The sequence below is a fragment of the Somniosus microcephalus genome, chromosome 25, assembly GCF_052327205.1.
Source record: "Somniosus microcephalus isolate GS21.2 chromosome 25, FLI_Smic_1.0, whole genome shotgun sequence".
NCBI classification, from domain to species: domain Eukaryota; kingdom Metazoa; phylum Chordata; class Chondrichthyes; order Squaliformes; family Somniosidae; genus Somniosus; species Somniosus microcephalus.
This window is the reverse complement of record NC_141011.1, coordinates 45,125,839-45,144,212: the sequence shown is the minus strand read 5'-3', so window position 1 is coordinate 45,144,212 and position 18,374 is coordinate 45,125,839. Positions and strand designations below refer to the sequence as shown.

Sequence of the window (18,374 nt, the reverse complement as noted above, 5' to 3'; positions counted from 1 at the left end):
GAAGACTAATTTGCAGGGTTATGGTGAAAAAGCTGGGGTGTGGGACTAAATTGGAGAGCTCTTTCAAAGACCACGACGGGTTGAATAGCCTCCTTCTGTGCTGTAAGATTCTATCATTTTATGTCCATTTCTCTAGTGGTAGGTAGAATATGAAGCTATGATATCCATTTTTTTTCCATTTAGAGAGATTATCACTTAGGAATGGCATCCATTTAGCTGTTACGTCCTGACCAATATTTATCCCTCAACCAACATCACCAAAACAGATTATTATCACATTGCTGTTTGTGGGAGCTTGCTGTGCGCAAATTGGCTGCCGCATTTGCTACATTACATTCAAAAAGTACTTAATTGGCTGTAAAGTGCTTTGGGACGTCCGGTGGCCATGAAAGGCGCTATGTAAATGCATTTTTTTCTTTCTTTTGGCTTAGTGTTATTGTTTAATAGGAAGTGTATAATACATTATACCCATCTCGCTGAAGCTTTTTGGTGGGATCTTGTGAGTGAGGGGCTACATAAAATCAATTTGCCTTGTCTTTTGGTAGGGAGTAATATTAATGTCTGACATCCCACAGACACTTTTAAAGTTCTCGTTATTTGGGTCAATTCTCAACTGGAACTCATTGTTTTATTCCTCTCATTCAGATTCAGATCATCCAAATTTTGGGTTGTCCAAATCCATAATTAACCTGAATATCCATCCCAGTGAGGCCCTTCAGTAAGACCAAGTTTATAACCAGTTCTAGTGAGGATAGGTCCACAGCAGAAAATCACCCTCGGCATAAACGTAGCACATTTTTTAAGCAGCAAAAAGAGACAATGAAATAATTGGAGCAGGAATAATGCACAGCCGGGTGTCAAATATACATTTTTTTTAATTTGAAAAGGCAGATCACGTATGTCTGCACAAATAAGCTGAGGTCTGTTTTCATTTGATCTAAGCCCTACCTTTCTTAAAAGGTTGCTAAACCTACCTCCTATCTTCTAACTGTGTGTGGCCTGGAAGGTTTTGCTGGGGCGGTGAGATGATGTTGGGCTGTAAGCTCCCTGTAGCCCACCCACATTTGTGAAAACCTTGGCTGCTGCAATTGTGCCCCCATGTTGACAGGTTGTGTGGTGGAGTGTAAACAAGGATCTTGTTGCACTGATCCTCTCTTTAAGATGAACCTCGAACCAAAAACATGAGAATCCTTTTAACCCTCAGCTTGATGAGTTTAAAGAATTCCATATTTTGCACAATGGTGCACCATAGAGTGGATGGACAGGTGTTTGCACTCACAGCACTTCACATCTAGCTCCTAATCTCAGCCAGACCACTGTGGGTAGCTGCCAAGACAGGTACTTACTAGGCAGGGAAGATTGAAGGAAGAATAAAACTCCTTAGCACCTCTTTACACCTCCTGGCAGCTGATTTCAGATTGATGTGTGAAGGGGCAGGTTGCTTGCTCACAGTTTCAGCCAGCTACAGTGCATAGAGAGGAAAGGAGAAGAAAAGGAAAAGACCTTTTTAGAAGTGAGAGAATTATCTTCAGAAAAACCCGCACACCCCTCGTCCATGCCTTTGTTACCTCCAGACGCGGCTATTCCAATGTTCTCCCGGCCGGCCTCCCAGCTACCACCTTCTGTAAACTTGAGCTCATTCAAAACTCTGCTGCCCGTATCCTAATTCGCAATAAGTCCCGTTCACCCATCACCCCTGTGCTTGCTGACTACTTTGGCGCCCGGTCCGGCAATGCCTCGATTTTAAAATTCTATTCCTTGTTTTCAAATCCCTCCTGGGCCTCGCCCCTCCCTGTCTCTGTAACCTCCTCCAGCCCTACAAACCTCCAAAATTCTTGCACCGTTGGTGACAGTGCCTTCAGCTGCCGAGGCCCTAAGCTCTGGAATTCCCTCCCTAAACCTCTCCGCTGCTCCACCTCTCTCTCCTTCTTTAAGTCGCTCCTTAAAACCTACCTCTTTGACCAAGCTTTTGGTCACCTGTCCTAATATCTTTATGTGGCTCGGTGTCAAATTTTGTCTGATGGCACTCCTGTGAAGTGCCTTGGGATGTTAAAGGTGCTACATAAATGCAAGTTGTTGTTGTTGATACAGCCTGCATTTATTGCAACTTTAAGGGTTAAATGTGATAGATAAGCAACAACAACGTGTATATATATATAGTGCCTTTAACATAGTAAAACGTCCCAAGGCGCTGCACAGGAGTATTTTAAGACAATAAATTTGACACCGAGCCACATAAGGATAAATTAGGGCAGGTGACCAAAAGCTTGGTCAAAGAGGTTGGTTCTAAGGAGCGTCTTAAAGGAGGAAAGAGAGGTAGCGAGGCGGAGAGGTTTAGGCAGGGAATTCCAGAGCTTAGGGCCTAGACAACAGAAGGCACGGCCACCAATGGTGGAGCGATTATAATACGGGATCCTCAAGAGGGCAGAATTAGAGGAGCGCAGATATCTCGGGGGGGGGGGGGGGTTGTGGGGTAGAGGGAGATTACAGAGACAGGAAGGGGCGAGGCCATGGAGGGATTTGAAAACAAAATTGAGAATTTTGAAATCGAGGCGTTGCTTAACCAGGAGCCAATGTAGGTCAGCGAGCACAGGGGTGATGGGCGAACGGGACTTGGTGCGGGTTAGGACACGGGCAGCCGAGTTTTGGACGACCTCAAAGATGTACAAAGGTTTGCTCATAGCCAGAGTTGTATGAGCATCTTAACCAGTGTATCCTAGGCAGAATGAGTTGTTGCATGAGTCATGTTCTGCTACAACATTCCAGTGCTACTGTTCACAGTGATAAACTCACGAAAGAAGCTTTAAATCACGAGGATGCTATGCAGTCATGTGAAAGCTTGAAGGTATTCGCCCTTGTCAAAGTTAGACTGTTGCTAACTGAGAGATTTCATGAAAACAACGACTGACTCCAAACCCATTGAAATGAGCAGAGCTCTGTCTTTTTTTTTTACTATGAGGCACTTATAGAATCATTACAGCACAGAAGGAGGCCATTCGGCACGTCGAGCCCATGCCAGCTCTCTGCAAGAGCACTTCAGCTAGTCCCGCTCCCCCGCCCTGTCCCCATAGCCCTGCAAATGTTTTTCCTTCAGGTACTTATCCAACTCCCTTTTGAAAGCCATGATTGAATCTGCCTCCACCACCCTTTCAGGCAGTGCATTCCAGATCATAACCATGAGCTGCGTAAAAAAGTTTTTCCTTGTGTTGCTTTTGGTTCTTCTGCCAATCACCTTAACTCTGTGTCCGCTGTTTCTCGACCCTTCTGCCAATGGGAACAGTTTCTCTCTATCTACTCTGTCCAGACCCCTCCTGATTTTGAACACCTCTGTCAAATCTCCTCTCAACCTTCTCTGCTCTAAGGAGAACAACCCCAGCTTCTCCAGTCTATCCACGTAACTGAAGTTCCTCATCCCTGGAACCATTCTTGAAAAGTCTTTTCTGCACCCTCTCTAAGGCCTTCATATCCTTCCTAAAGTGCGGTGCCCAGAATTGGATGCAATACTCCAGTTGAGGCCGAACTAGTGTTTTATAAGGTTCATCATAACTTCCACACTTTTGGACTCTATACCTCTATTTATGAAGCCCAGGATCCCATATGCTTTTTTAACCGCTTTCTCAACCTGCTCTGCCACCTTCAACGATTTGTGCACATATACCCCCAAGTCTCTCTGTTCATGCACCCCCTTTAGAATTGTACCCTTTAGTTTATATTGCCTCTCCTCGTTCTTCCTACCAAAATGTATCACTTCACACTTTTCTGCGTTAAATGTCATCTGCCACATGTCTGCCCATTCCACCAGCCTGTCTGTCCTCTTGAAGTCTATCATTATCCTCCTCACTGTTCACTATACCTCCAAGTTAGAAATAGATTACATTGCTTTCATAAATAAAATTCAGCGACTTGGGGAGGGTTGGGGGAAAGTGAAACCTGGCATTTCTGTGGTGGAGCAGCTTAACCTTGTAGTTCTCGCAGGTGTTATAGTCATAATTTTGTATAAAACGGCTATGTTTCAAAGAGATAAGCTGTTTCAAAATTCTCAACCCTGATTTCAAAACACTCCATGGCCTCGCCCCTCCCTAGCTCTGTCATCTCCTCCAGCCCCACAACCCCCCGAGATACCTGCGCTCCTCTAATTCTGCTCTCTTGAGCATCATTGATTATAATCGCTCCACCATTGGTGGCCCTGCCTTCTGTTGCCCAGGCCCTAAACCTCTCCACCTCACTACCTCTCTTTCCTCCTTTAAGAAAATCCTTAAAACCTACCTCTTTGACCAAGCTTTTGGTCATCTACCCTAATTTCTCCTTATGTGGCTCGGTGTCAAATTTTTTTGTCTTATAATACTCCTGTGAAGTGCCTGGGGATGTTTTACTACGTTAAAGGTGCTATATAAATACAAGTTGTTGCTGTTGTTGTTTGAATCTATAGCAACAGCTGGGTTTGTCAGCCTAAAGGTGTAGAGTCCTGTCAGTTAATGACAGTCTAGCGATTGATATGCCTCCTGTTTAGTGCACTGTTGCTGGTATTGTTAGTGTACTGGGCTGGAACGAACTTGCAAGCTTGACTGTGGGTGTTGTCAGGTACTCTGATGACTGTGAACCAATCCCATAACCTGAGGGGGAAACATTAAGAACTGCATTAAGGTCATTCGGATAAAATAACGACGTAACAGCAAAATGCAAGAACCCAGCGGCCGCAATTGTGTTTCGCTTGATTTATTTACCCAGTATCCTAGCCCTTTACCTCTCTCTTTGTGTCCCTTTCTCTCTTTCTCGCTCTTTCTCTCTCCTGCTCAATCTCTGTGTGTATATAAAAAAAAAAGCAACTGTATGGCATGGGAATGAAAAAAATCACACGAGCAACACCACAACCGTAATAATGTCAAAGGATTTAACGAGCACAAAGAGTATCACAAGTTCAACTAATTAGAAATATTTGGTGTTATCATCGTCTACAAAAAAGAGGAGTAGGCGAAAAGACATCCTCAAGCTGGATTTATTGAAGTGGACAAATAATTCTTCCTTGTCCCGATTGCAGGAGGAACTATGGAATCTGAAAAGGATATCACTAAATATGTGCGGACAGAAAAAGGATCCAGATCAGACGTGGCAGCTACGCCTGAAATTCCTGGAAAAAGCAAAGAGTTACATTGGTGTGCCGTATGCAAAGAAGTACCATGAACCAGGAAGTGAGTGTGGACGTGGGGCTTGAGTCCACAGTTGGTGTTACTATATACAGTACTCTCTCTCACATATAGTTCTACATTGCCGTGGTGGATGAGTCAATCTCTCATATTAAGTAATGTGTAAGTAGATGTGACTTATCTGCCAAATTTTAGAATAATATCTAAAACAGCATTTTTAATGTTCACTATTCCCTTTTCAACTGGATTAAGCATTTTTTTTAATGACTGTCCCTGGTGCAATTTGAAATCTCTGTAGCATCTTCACTAATATCATAGAACGATTACAGCACAGAAGGAGGCCATTTGGCCCGTCGAGCCCGTGCCAGCTCTCTGCAAGAGCACTTCAGCTAGTCCCACTCTCCCGCCCTTTCCCCGTAGCCCTGCAAATTTTTTTTCTTCAGGTACTTATCTAATTCCCTTTTGAACGCCAGGATTGAGTCTGCCTCCACCACCCTTTCAGGCAGGGCATTCCAGATCCTAACCACTCGCTGCGTAAAAAAAGGTTTTCCTCATGAAGAGCCTTTGGTTCTTCTGCCAATCACCTTAAATATCCTCTGGATTAGCTACAAATGTGCTCGCAGTTAAGAAAATTACTACCATTCCCACAAAGGTGTTTTTCACCAGAAGGCAAAAATATCGATTTAGTATTTCAATTTTGTCTGTGGGTGTGTTGGTATCTGAAAGATTTCCTAATGTGCCATTTCACAACAGAAACTCGTAGAAACCCTGTATATCAGTTATATTTCCTGGACAGTTTTGAATACCCCCCCAACAACAACACCCACAAAATGAATCATTAAGAAATGATTAAGAAACAGCCCGTGGCCCTTCCCTTGCCTGTGTTAAAGGCAAGCCAGTAACTAGATGTTTTACTTTCTTATTGCTTAATAATGAAGGGGAAATTAAGTATGTTTGAAGTGCAGTCACTGTTGTAATGTAGGCAAACATGGCAGCCAATTTGTGCACAGCAAGCTCCCACAAACAGCAGTGAGACAAGTCAGATAATCTGCTTTAGCATCGGTTGTCAGTTTTAGTGTCAGCTGTGGCTCAGTTGGTAGCACCCTCGCCCCTGAGTCAGAAGGTTGTGGGTTCAAGTCCCACTCCAGAGACTTCAGCACATAAAGCTAGGCTGACACTCCAGTGCAGTGCTGAGGGAGTGCTGCACTGTCGGAGGTGCCGTCTTTCAGATGAGACGTTAAACTGAGGCCCTGTCTGCTCTCTCAGCTGGGCGTAAAAGATCCCGTGGCACTATTTTGAAGAAGAGCAGGGGAGTTCTCCCTGGTGTCCTGGCCAATATTTATCCCTCAATCAACATAATAAAAACAGATTATCTGCTCATTATCACATTGCTGTTTGTGGGAGCTTGCTTTGTGCAAATTGGCTGCCGCGTTTCCCACATTGCAACAGTGACTCCATTTCAAAAATACTTCATTGGCAGTAAAGCGCTTTGAGATGTCCGGTGGTCGTGAAAGGCGCTATATAAATGCAAGTCTTTCTTTCTTTCTTTCAGCGATGGTGGCTGAGGGATAAATGTTGGCCAGGATACCGGGGAGAACTCTTCTCCGATTAGTGCCATGGAATCTTTTACATCCACCTGAGAGAGCAGACGGGAACTCAGTTTAAAGTCTCATCGGAAAGACGGCACCTCCGACAGTGCAGCACTCCCTCAGCACTGCACTGGAGTGTCAGCCTAGCTTTATGTGCTGAAGTCTCTGGAGTGGGACCCATGACTTTTCTGACTCGGAGGCGAGCGTGCTACCCACTGAGCCACAGCTGACACCAATAGTTTTGGTTTGAGCTGCAGTGTAAAGTGTAGCCAGCAGGACCTCTAGTATATATTGGATACCCACCAGGAGACAGCTCTGTACATGCAATGTACACACACACTGAGCCCTGCTCCCAACCAATAAACTTTTAATGTTTTGACAACACAGGTGGCAGTGTCCGCTTCTTAAACCATTAAAAAGGCTCTCCATTAGTTTGTAAGCATATTGTGCATCCGCTTCACATCGCACTCAAGTTATCTTTCCGCGTGGTGTCAAGCCCAATTAGTATGAGGCAGCCTCCGCAATGGGACTCACTTGGGTGTCGTGCGTTCCACACTTGGACTGGGGCCTGACTCCAGAGTTGCTGCCACTTTAGCATCCACGCAGTGGAAAACTACAGCCCAATACCAAAGGATTAGGAACTATTCGGCCAGTATTTCCTGAAGAATTTCTGTCATGCTTCAGTGAGATTCAAAACAAATTTCTTAAATTACAAATGACTCTGTGCCACATGTCTGGTGCCCTTACTCAGGAATCCAGAAATTGTTGTTTACCTGCAAATAAATTAAAATTCTAGCTTAAGGAGTGCTAGACACCAAAACCCAGCACAAACTAACAAAGTGAAAATCTCTCTCTGCAAACTGAAAGGGCTGACGTAACTTTACGCAGGCTCAACCCGGTCTACGGTGGATGTGATCACACAGAATAAATAAGGAGAAACTGTTTCCACTGGCGAGAGGGTCGGTAACCAGAGGACACACATTTAGCATAATTGCCAAAAGAACTAGAGAGGGGATGAGGAGAATGTCTTTTTACGCAGCGAGTTATTATGATCTGGAATGCACTGCCTGAAAAGGTGATGGAAGCAGATTCATAAGAACATAAGAATTAGGAGCATACAGCCCCTCGAGCCTGCTCCGCCATTCAATAAGATCATGGCTGATCTTCGACCTCAACTCCACTTTCCTGCCCGATCCCCATATCTCTCGATTTCCCCTAGAGTCCAAAAATCTATCTATCTCAGCCTTGAATATACTCAAACACTCAGCATCCACAGCCCTCTGGGGCAGAGAGGTCCAAAGATTCACAACCCTCTGAGTGAAGAAATTCCTCCTCATCTCAGTCTTAAATGGCCGACCCCTTATCCTGAGACTGTGACCCCTAGTTCTAGACTCTCCAGCCAGGGGAAACAGCCTCTCAGCGTCTACCCTGTCAATCCCCCTCAGAATCTTAAATGTTTCAATGAGATCACCTCTCATTCTTCTAAACTCCAGAGAGTATAGGCCCAATCTACTCAATCTCTCCTCATAAGACAACCCTCACATCCCAGGAATCAATCTCGTGAACCTAGTTCACTAGTAACTTTCAAAATTCAAATGGATACACACATGAAAAGGAAAAATTCACAGGGCTATGGGGAGTGAGCAGGGGATTGGGACGAATTGGAGAGCTCTTTCAAAGAGCCGGCACAGGCACGATGGGCTTGAATGGCTTCCTTCCGTGCTGTATCATTCTGTGATTCTAGGATGAGGCTCCTCCAGAGCGCCACAAGTCTGCACCAAACATCAGTCAAATGCACCGTGGATAGTTGGTGAAAAAATGTTGAGAAGAAATCATTAATGGGGCAACAGGAAGCTGTTTTGAGACTGAGGTTATGGCACGTTGTTGGGCCAGAGGAAAGGGGAGCTTTACGCTGTGTCCGCCCATACCCAACCTGCCTGCTCTGAAACTGAATGCCCAAAGTGCTACACCGTTCCACTCTCCACAACGTCACCCCCTCATCTGAAGACTCATGAAAACTGGTAGAGGACTTGTCATTCAATAGTCATTAAAATCTGTGGTGCGTTCAGGGGCAGCCATTTGTTGCGTGTTTGTGAGAACATTCAACGATTATTTTTCAAGAGTAGGAACATTGAACTTTTATTTTAAAAGAGTAAGTTTATCCTCTTGATTTGTCCCATAAATCCCCCAATGTTATAAAGGAACATAGCTGCACGCTTGTTTGTGTCTTTCAGTCTCCCTTTGTTACTGTATTGAACTTGTGAAACAAGCTGGATGCAGACAATTTGTAACCAACTCCCTCAATTCATGAAGTTCTACTCGATACTTTCTATTTATGATGTCACTACAGGAAGAAAGAACAAACAAACTTGTATTGATCTTGCACCTTATCATATCCTCAGGATGTTGCACAGCACTTTATAGTCAATGGGTTTGAAGTGCATTCGCCCTTTTGTAGGTATATTTGCACACAGCATAGTCCCATAAATGAATGAACAACCAGATGCTCTATTTTAGGTGGTTCTGATTGCGGGGTGAATGATGGCCAGGACCCCAGGAGAACATCTCATCCCCCTCAGTACTCTTTCTCTCAGTACTGCACTGAAGTGACAGACTAGATGATGTGCTGAAGTCCAATGTACCCTCTACATTTTTGGGGGGTGCACCGTCCCTTTAACGGGCTGCATAGCCCATTCAAATTTCCATGCGTGCGCAGTTTTTCCATTTAAAAGCCGGTGAGCCGGCTGCATGGGACTTCCAGACAGCCGTACGGCCGCGCAGCTTAACAGGAACGTTGCTGAAGTCCTGTATTGGGGCTTGAACCCACAACCTTCTGCTTCAGAGGCTAAAGTGTTACCATCTGAGACGATAGTGCAACATTATGATGTTACACCAAGGGAACTGCATATAAAATGTCTGCATTCAGACTTTATTTTAACTAACAGCTTTACAGTATAGAACATTAACAGTAGATACCTGAGAGGCCAGGGACAATGCTGGCATCTCCCTTCCTAGTAGTTCAGATTATCAGGTAAATCAATGGGACACTTTTTAGTTTTCGTTTATACTACAGGAAACTTTGTGATATCCGGCACCGACGGGACCGGCGTGTTGCCGATCTATCAAAACTGCCAGACATACAAAGTTAATGTTGAAGCATACGGAGGTTTTCATCTCTGTATCTGACAACAAACACTGTTGCTTAGCAACAGCTTCTAAAGAGTCGGCTGCAGCTGCAAGCGTCTCTAGCTGAAGCTGTTGCTATAGCTACAGACCTTGCAGTGTCTGACTGGGAAAAAAAAAGAACGAGATCTAAAAAAACTTATAGAAAACGGCTCCTGATTTTTGCCGTTAGATCGAGTATTCCGGACATACAACCTCCGGATAAACCAAAGTTTCCTGTATATATCATTTGGGCTTTAAAAAAAAATTCTGCCCTGTTGTCTCAAAGGTGGTATGGCATGGGATGGTTTCACAGGCACTGGCAACCCTCCGATACCTTGCCAAAGTGGCCATCTTTCATGTGTGAACCTCGACAGTTAGTGCTAGCAGGTTTTCCCCATGGGGGCTATCACAGCCAAGTCCAATCTTATCCTCACCTGACAGCCATGCAAGTGCACTTTCGAGTGGGGTGATTGAATAGAAGTGGGAACCCGAGCTAATTTTCCCACCCCGAGCCCAGGGGTGCTGAGGCCAATTGTAGCATCCCAGTGTTACCCTGGTTCAATCAGGTAGCCCTGCACAGACCAGGGATTGAACTTGGGGACCGCTAGTTTATAATGTTCAGTACTACATTGGGAGGGACATTTACATGTACAGCAGTTTGGGGGAGCTCATTTTAATATATTCTGCACGGTTAATTGAATAAATTGATCTGCCAACATTTATTAAAGTGTTCAGAATCTGCGGCTACTTACTGCCTCAATTTTGCTTGCCAGCTCCAGAGTACGAGTCTCCTTTGTTTCTGGATTGCTGTGGTCTAGTGAGAAGAGTTGTGCGGGATCTGAAGGATGACTTTGGCTTCATCATTGGACCAGGAAACCAGGCTTACCACTATGACACCCTTCCCATCACAACAACTCAAGAAAAGATGGAACTGGGGGACCTTGTGTTCATCTCGGGGACCTACTTCAGTCCCAAAAGTATTATCAATTCTGTGGCCTATCATTCTTGCACACACCAAATTAGCTTTGTGATTGCATCTAACTTTTACATTTTTTTCTTTTTCCCTCATCCCATTTTAAAATTAATTTTTCTTCTACTTGGATTCCCACACAAAAGAAAAAAGAAAGACTTGCATTTATATAGCGCCTTTCACGACCTCAGGACATCCCAAATCGCTTTACAGCCAATTAAGTACTTTTTGAAGTGTAGTCACTGTTGTAATGTGGTAAACGCAGCAGCCAATTTGCGCACAGCAAGCTCCCACAAACATTAATATAATATTGACCAGATAACCTGTTTTTTTTGTGATGTTGATTGAGGGATAAATATTGGCCAGGACACCAGGGATAACTCCCCTGCTCTTCATCAAAATAGTGCCATGGGATCTTTTACATCCACCTGAGAGAGTAGACAGGGCCTCAGTTTAACATCTCATCCGAAAGGTGGCACCTCCAACAGTGCAGCACTGGAAATGTCAACCTAGATTTTTGTGCTCAAGTCTCTGGAGTGGGACTTGAACCCATAGACCTTCTGACATTAGAGGCGAGAGTGCTACCCACTGAGCCATGGCTGACACATAATCAAGCAACCAGTTCCTAGCCCTTTGCCTGCACTACTCGTGACCCCACTGCTGAGAGGTGCGAAAAGAGCTCCAGAGGTATCTCACCCGCAGATCCTTCCATCCTGTGGTGAAGCACCCTACCTCATTGCTGTCCTTACCTCTCAGTAACCCAGTCAAGATCAGGGAAAGTATGAATTCAGATTTGTGTCCTACCGCTCTGAGGCATGGTATGTCAAAGCCTTATGTACTGCATCAGTGCATATACATTTGTTATGTTACTACACCTTTCAGAGTTCCCTTCATGAACAGGAATTTACTGATTTTTGTTAAACAATTACTATGTCAGTTCACTGGAGCAACTCTATGAAAGGCAGAGCTTATTTCTCATTTTTTTAACTTATCACAATCAGGGAAACAATGCTAGAGAAGGAAACCTTCCCAGTGTTCTCCTATTTACAATGATCCGGTCTGAGCCCCAGCCACATTATCCATTTACACTGACCACTTGCCTGAGGACTATTCTTGAGAGCGTTCCCCTTACTGTACCAGTGGATTTTTGTTTATCTCCATATTATTTCTCTCGTCAGTAAGAGTAAGATTTCAAAATTGGTGTAACAATGGGATGAGCTGCTTGTTTCGAAATTCACTGGGATGAGTTACCCTTTGGAAAGGGACCATTGCAAGGGCAATACTGTACCGACCGGGTCTATCATTGTGAGGTCTGCATTGTGGTAGGGTGCAAGGATCCATTATGACAAAGGCTGCATTGTATTAGGACTCATTACTTTCAAGGGATATATTGCGATAGAGTCTTTCAATAATAAAAAAATGTTGGTTAAACATTGGAGAAGAAACAGGCAGCATGCTTGTACAGTAAAAGAAGAGTCGTGGGTGTCAGCGTGATGAGAAGTGGATGGGTTCTGTGGAGAGCCCAGAGAGCTGAATCACCCCAGCTTGCCCACTTCACAGGTTAACCACTCCAATTGAGATTATTTGGTACAATACTGAGTACTGATCATTAAATTACTTTCCCAAATGAACTTTGTGGGCAATAACAATATTGAGGCGAGAATGAACAGAATTAACCATTTCTTGTTGAATTAAGGTTATTGGCTAATGTATTAGACGACACGAGATTATGCATTGGTTCAGCAGTATAATTTCTCCACTTCTTTATACAGCCCCAGTAAATACCAGGGTCAAATCTATGAGTTGGCCGAGTTACACTTATACCCATCTGCATCCTACAATGATGGACCCTATCAGCAATGTTCCTGTTAAGCTGTGCGGTCGTGCAGCCGCGCGGCGGTCTGGAGGTCCCGCGCAGGCCGTTCACCGGCTTTTACATGGAAGAAACCGCACGTGCACAAAAATCCGAATGGGCCGCGCAGCCAGTTAAAGGGTCCGCGCACCGGATACAAATTGAGAGGGGACATTGCCTATCAGTACAGTATTTTACTTTACTTATAAAACTTCTTTACCCATGGAGTGGTTAGAACATGGAACTCGGTACCACAAGAAGCAGTTGAGGCGCGTAGCACAGATGCATTTAAGGGGAAGCTAGATAAACACATGAGGGAGAAAGGAACAGAAGGATATGCTGATGGTGTTTGATGAAGAGGGGTGGGAGGAGGCTCGTGTGGATCATGAACGCCAGCATGGACCAGTTGGGCCGAATGGCCTGTTTCTGTGCTGTACATTCCATGTAATTCTACATAATATAACAATAAAACCCACTAAAATTCAGCTACAGTATTTCTATGATTGCATTCATTCCTGCTCTGCAGCCCACTTTACATTGTCACAGATGTCTATCTTATTGAAATACTGAAATTTTATAATCTTTTTGTTTATAGCCAAATTCCAGCCCCATGACATTGTCCATGTTGAGATCTGGGTTGGTGATGGAGAAATGACCCTTGGTGCTCGCTGGGGGAGGGTCCTGGTGCAGAATTTTGATTCCTACAAGTTTGTTTCCACCTCTTATGGGGATATGAAATACCATTTTAAATCAATCAACACATGGCTACAGTGGGTCTGTGTGAGGTAAGTGTATGGCTGTTACTGAGCTTCTGGAGTATCTCAGCCAATGCGTGTATACAAAGCATCCACAAGTATTGCTATATCAAATTCAGGATTGAGAATAAAAATGTTTTTATTCGTTCATGGGATGTGGGTGTCACTGGCAAGGCCAGTATTTATTGCCCATTGCCCTTGAGAAGGTGGTGGTGAGCCACCTTCAACCACTGCAGTAGCAGTACAACTGAGTGGCTTGCTAGGCCATTTCAGAGGGCAGTTAAGAGTCAACCACATTGCTGTGGGTCTGGAGTCACATAAAGGCCAGACCGGGTAAGGATGGCAGATTTCCTTCCCTAAAGAACATTAGTGAACCAGATAGGTTTTTACGACAATCCAGTAGTTTCATGGTCACCATTACTGGTACTAGCTTTTTATTCCAGATTTATTTAATTAACTGAATTTAAATTCCCCAGCTGCCGTGGTGGGATTGGAACTCACGACTCTGGATCATTTTTTCCAGGCCTCTGTCCATAACCACTATGCTACCGTCCCCCATAAATAGATGATAGAGTACAGATACACTATCCCTTATCCGAAAGCCTTGGGACCAGCTGAGTTTCGGTTTTGGAATTTTTCGGATTTCAGAAGGTATTATTACAAGACTGGGAAATTTGTATTTAATATAAATTTTAAAAGTTCAGGCTACCTCTTGCGACTGTTCCGTGTCTCATTCCCCTTCCTGCTTCTCTGGAAAGCCGGATATCGGCTGACTCCTACTAAGCTGGCCCACAAATCAGGTCGGGGGTCGGGGGGGGAGAAAAGAATATCGGACGGGCCGCGGTTCAGGTCGGGGGGGAGAAAAGAATATCGGACGGGCCGCGGTTCGGGTCGGGTCGGGTGGGTGGGGGTGGGTCGGGGGGGGGGGAGAAAAGAATATTGGACGGGCCGCGGTTCTGGTCGGGGGGGGGGGAGAAAAGAATATCGGACAGGTCGGGGGTCGGGTCGGGTGGTGGGGGGGGGGAGAAAAGAATATCGGACGGGCCGCGGTTCGGTTCGGGTCGGGTCGGGGGGAGAAAAGAATATCAGACGGGCCGCTGCAGCTATCGGACGGGCCGCTGTATTGTTGGGTTCACTCTCCCGGTACCTCCTTCACACTGCCCGGCTCGGCCTGCAATCTCCTACCCAGGAGGGAACTCTGTGACCCTCTGCCCTGCTCAACGTAATTTGTGCGCCACTCTGGTCATGTCGTACGCACGACTTACGCTGAATGAAAAAACTTTTGGTTTTTAGAGGTTTTCGGTTTTCGGAAGTTCGGATAAAGGATAGTCTACCTGTACAACCAAAGAATCAAACAACTTGCCAGACTCTCCTCAGTTTGACAGGAGGATACAGTTGCTGTTTCAGTCTCTCGTTCACACATATACACTTGGTTGAGGGGAGTGAGACAGGATGAAAGAGCTGGGCAGTTTGTTGTGATTCTGACTGTGGTGATGTCCAACAGTGCATTTATACTGTAGAATTGTTTCAGAAAGGCAGATATTTTGCATCTCCCAGTGCTATAGGTACAGCCTGATTTATATTCTGCATGCACGCTGTTGCCAACTTTTAATCGGGAACGCTACCTTTCCCCATGGCTGGGATGTGTATTAAAGGCCAGTAGGCTAGCCTGTAGCGATGGAACGTGGGAATAGGAGAAGGCCATTCAGCCCCTCGAGCCTGTTCCGCCATTCAATGATCTGACTGATCTGTATCTTCTCCATCTACCTGCCTTGATTCCGTAACCCTTACCTAACAAAAAATCTTTCAATCTCTGTTTTGACATTTTCAATTGACCTGGCCTCAACAGCTTTTATGGGGAGAGAGTTCCGGATTTCCACTGCCTTTTGTGTGAGGATGGGTGTAAGCACATCTCCGTCCAACCCGCATGGTCAAAAATCATGACCGTCAACCCCTCAGATAGTCGGTGTTTACGCTACACTTAAAGGGAACGCTGCCAGTGACGGTGTGAACATCATTTCTGTTGTTGATTCCACCACCCCCCAACAACATTAACATTGCTTCAGTTTTTTGTTGTGCTTTGGGATGGCAGAGTTGTTATTAAAAGAAAGAAAAACTTGCTTTTCTATAGCGCCTTTTATGACCACCGGACGTCTCAAAGCACTTTACAGCCAATGAAGTACTTTTGGAGTGTAGTCACTGTTGTCATGTGGGAAACACGGCAGCCAATTTGTACACAGCAAGCTCCCACAAACAGCAATGTGATAATGACCAGATAATCTGTTTTTGTTAATTGAGGGATAAATATTGACCAGGGATAAATCCCCTACTCTTCTTCGAAATAGTGCCATGGGATTTTTTACGTCCACCTGAGAGGGCAGACAGGGCCTCAATTTAATGTTCCATCTGAAAGACGGCACCTCCGACAGTGCAGCACTCCCTCAGCACTGCAGTGTCAGCCTAGATTTTTGTGCTCAAGTCTCTGGAGTGGGACTTGAACCCACAACCTTCTGACTCAGAGGCGAGGGTGCTACCACACTGAGCTACAGCTGACATTATGTGCAAAGTATATGGGGTATAATGTTGGTGAAAGGTAGCTCTTGATTCGATGTTTGTAGAGTAAATACACGAGCACAGTGGAGACTTTCTGATATTGCAGTCTTAGTGAAATCATTTGTAAAATTAGCAATTTAGTTTACGCAAAGACATGGGAAAAATTCAATTGGTTTGCACCTCCCGTTAGCGCCTTAAGAGGGCACTAATGGGGTGCAAAGCAACTAGCGGCCGTGCGCGGTGATGTTTGCGCCGCTCATGGAATTAACTAGACATTTTGCGGCGGCGCTAAACACTACCGCCATGATCTCCTGCGCCAGCAGATCGTGACGTCAGTCGAGTGTACAACGCCCCGGTAGCGCCCTGGACCGGATATTGAGTGGCGCCCCCTGATTTACCGCCTGCCGCTAGCAATGACAGTTTGAGGGGAGCATTTTGCAGTCAGGAAGGGACTGGGGGAGCGCTATTTAAAGGCGACCGCTTCCTGCCTTTTTTTGTTGGTGACATTTTTGCACCACGCATTCTGAGAGTGAGAGAGACTTCTGGAGAGATTCAACGCTGTGTGAAGGAGTTTTGGGTACTGAGCAGCACTTTGCAGGTTCATTTTGATTTGCCTTTCCTTGTATCGATTTAGAAGAGACTGTGGGGGCTGCACTCTGAGCTCTTTCCCTGGGCCTCTCCATTGTTCTTTCCAGCAGATTTGATGTACAGGTCTCTCCAGGCCGAGATTCAAGGCTGCAATGAGCAGGATGTGGATGGAGAGCAAGATTAACCCTCCCCTTTAAGAACTGGCTGGCGCCATTGTGTCTGTGTTCCATTGCTGACTGACATCACATGAGCTTCGCCAGCGCTCTGAGGTAGCACCTCGCTCCTTGGCGTTAGCGCCTTAAGTGAGGTGTGTAGCACCTGATTTAGCGCTCCAATCAACTCCAGGGGCGATAAAAGCCAAGTTTGCAGCTGGAGGCGATAATTAGCACCAGGTGCTAAACTTTGCACACGGCCGATAATCACGCCCCAAACGGGGCGATACTGAATTTTTCCCCCATGAGATTTAAATGAATGAGAAGAAGATTAACATTGGACATTGCCAGTAAGTGATCAACCTGAACCTTGCAGCACCATGACCAGTTTCTGTATTACAGCAAGTGGCACTTAATGCGTGCACTCACATTTAGGTTCATTCAGAAGAAAAGAATATTATGAAAAGTTGATAAAATGAGATGCTGCTTACACCTGGTGAAAACACTGAATTCTCAATTTCAGAAGGTAGAATTTGTAAATGGAGTAACACTTTGCTGGGTCCAGGTTGTCACATAGACCTGTCTGAAGTATAATTAACACAATCTTGTCCCTGTTCCCATCAACTATTTTAACATATAACAGTGTTCGAGTGCTTTTAAATAATGTATGGCTTCAATTGGGATTCTTTTGCCCAGAAGCAGAGCCGTGTGTGCTCGATACGGAGAGTCGGGTCACCAACTCTGATTGGACACATTCCTGGAGGTTTCATCACATGACCTCCTACCTCCAACCACCCCGCCCAGTCAAACAGTCTTTTTACCCATCTCCAGTATTTTTATAACTAATAAATGAAAGTGCTCAAAGAGAAGGAAAAAAACGTACAATTTTTTTAATGCTCCTTATGATTTTTCTCTCGGGCTTTTGCTCGCAGCAGTGTCCTGGAGATTAATCTTCAATTCCTGGAGACTCCAGGGCAATCCTAGGATTACACCGGATATACGGCACAGAAACAGGCCATTCAGCCCAACCAGTCCATGCTGGCGTTTATACTCCACTCGAGCCTCTTCCCGGTCTTTCCTCATCTAACCCTATCAGCAGAACCCTCTATTCCCTTCTCCCTCATATGCTTGTCTAGCCTCCCCTTAAATGCATCTATACTATTCGCCTCAACCACTCCTTGTGGTAGTGAGTTCCACATTCTCACCACTCTCTGGGTAAAGAAGTTTCTTCTGAATTCCCTATTGGATTTAGAGTCATAGAGTCATACAGCACAGAAAGAGGCCCTTCGGCCCATCGCGTCCGCGCCGGCCATCAGGCCCTGTCTAATCTAATCCCATTTTCCAGCATTTGGTCCGTAGCCTTGTATGCTATGGCATTTCAAGTGCTCATCCAAATGCTTCTTGAATGTTGTGAGGTTCCTGCCTCTACCACCCTTTCAGGCAGTGAGTTCCAGATTCCAACCACCCTCTGGGTGAAAAAGTTCTTCCTCAAATCCCCTCTAAACCTCCTGCCCCTTACCTTGAATCTATGCCCCCTTGTTATTGACCCCTCTACGAAGGGAAAAAGTTCCTTTCTATCTACCCTATCTATGCCCCTCATAATTTT

General features: G+C 45.1%; 1 pseudogene across 1 annotated transcript in view; it reads left to right on the top strand.

The window, feature by feature from the left end:
- LOC147100760 (uncharacterized) overlaps nt 1–18,374 on the top strand; it is a 387,502-nt pseudogene that overhangs the window by 202,587 nt on the left and 166,541 nt on the right. Inside the window, exons 2-4 of the transcript XR_015073560.1 lie at nt 5,039–5,189; nt 10,672–10,875; nt 13,316–13,505. The product of XR_015073560.1 is annotated as an uncharacterized LOC147100760 (transcript). The remainder of the gene's footprint in view (nt 1–5,038; nt 5,190–10,671; nt 10,876–13,315; nt 13,506–18,374) is intronic.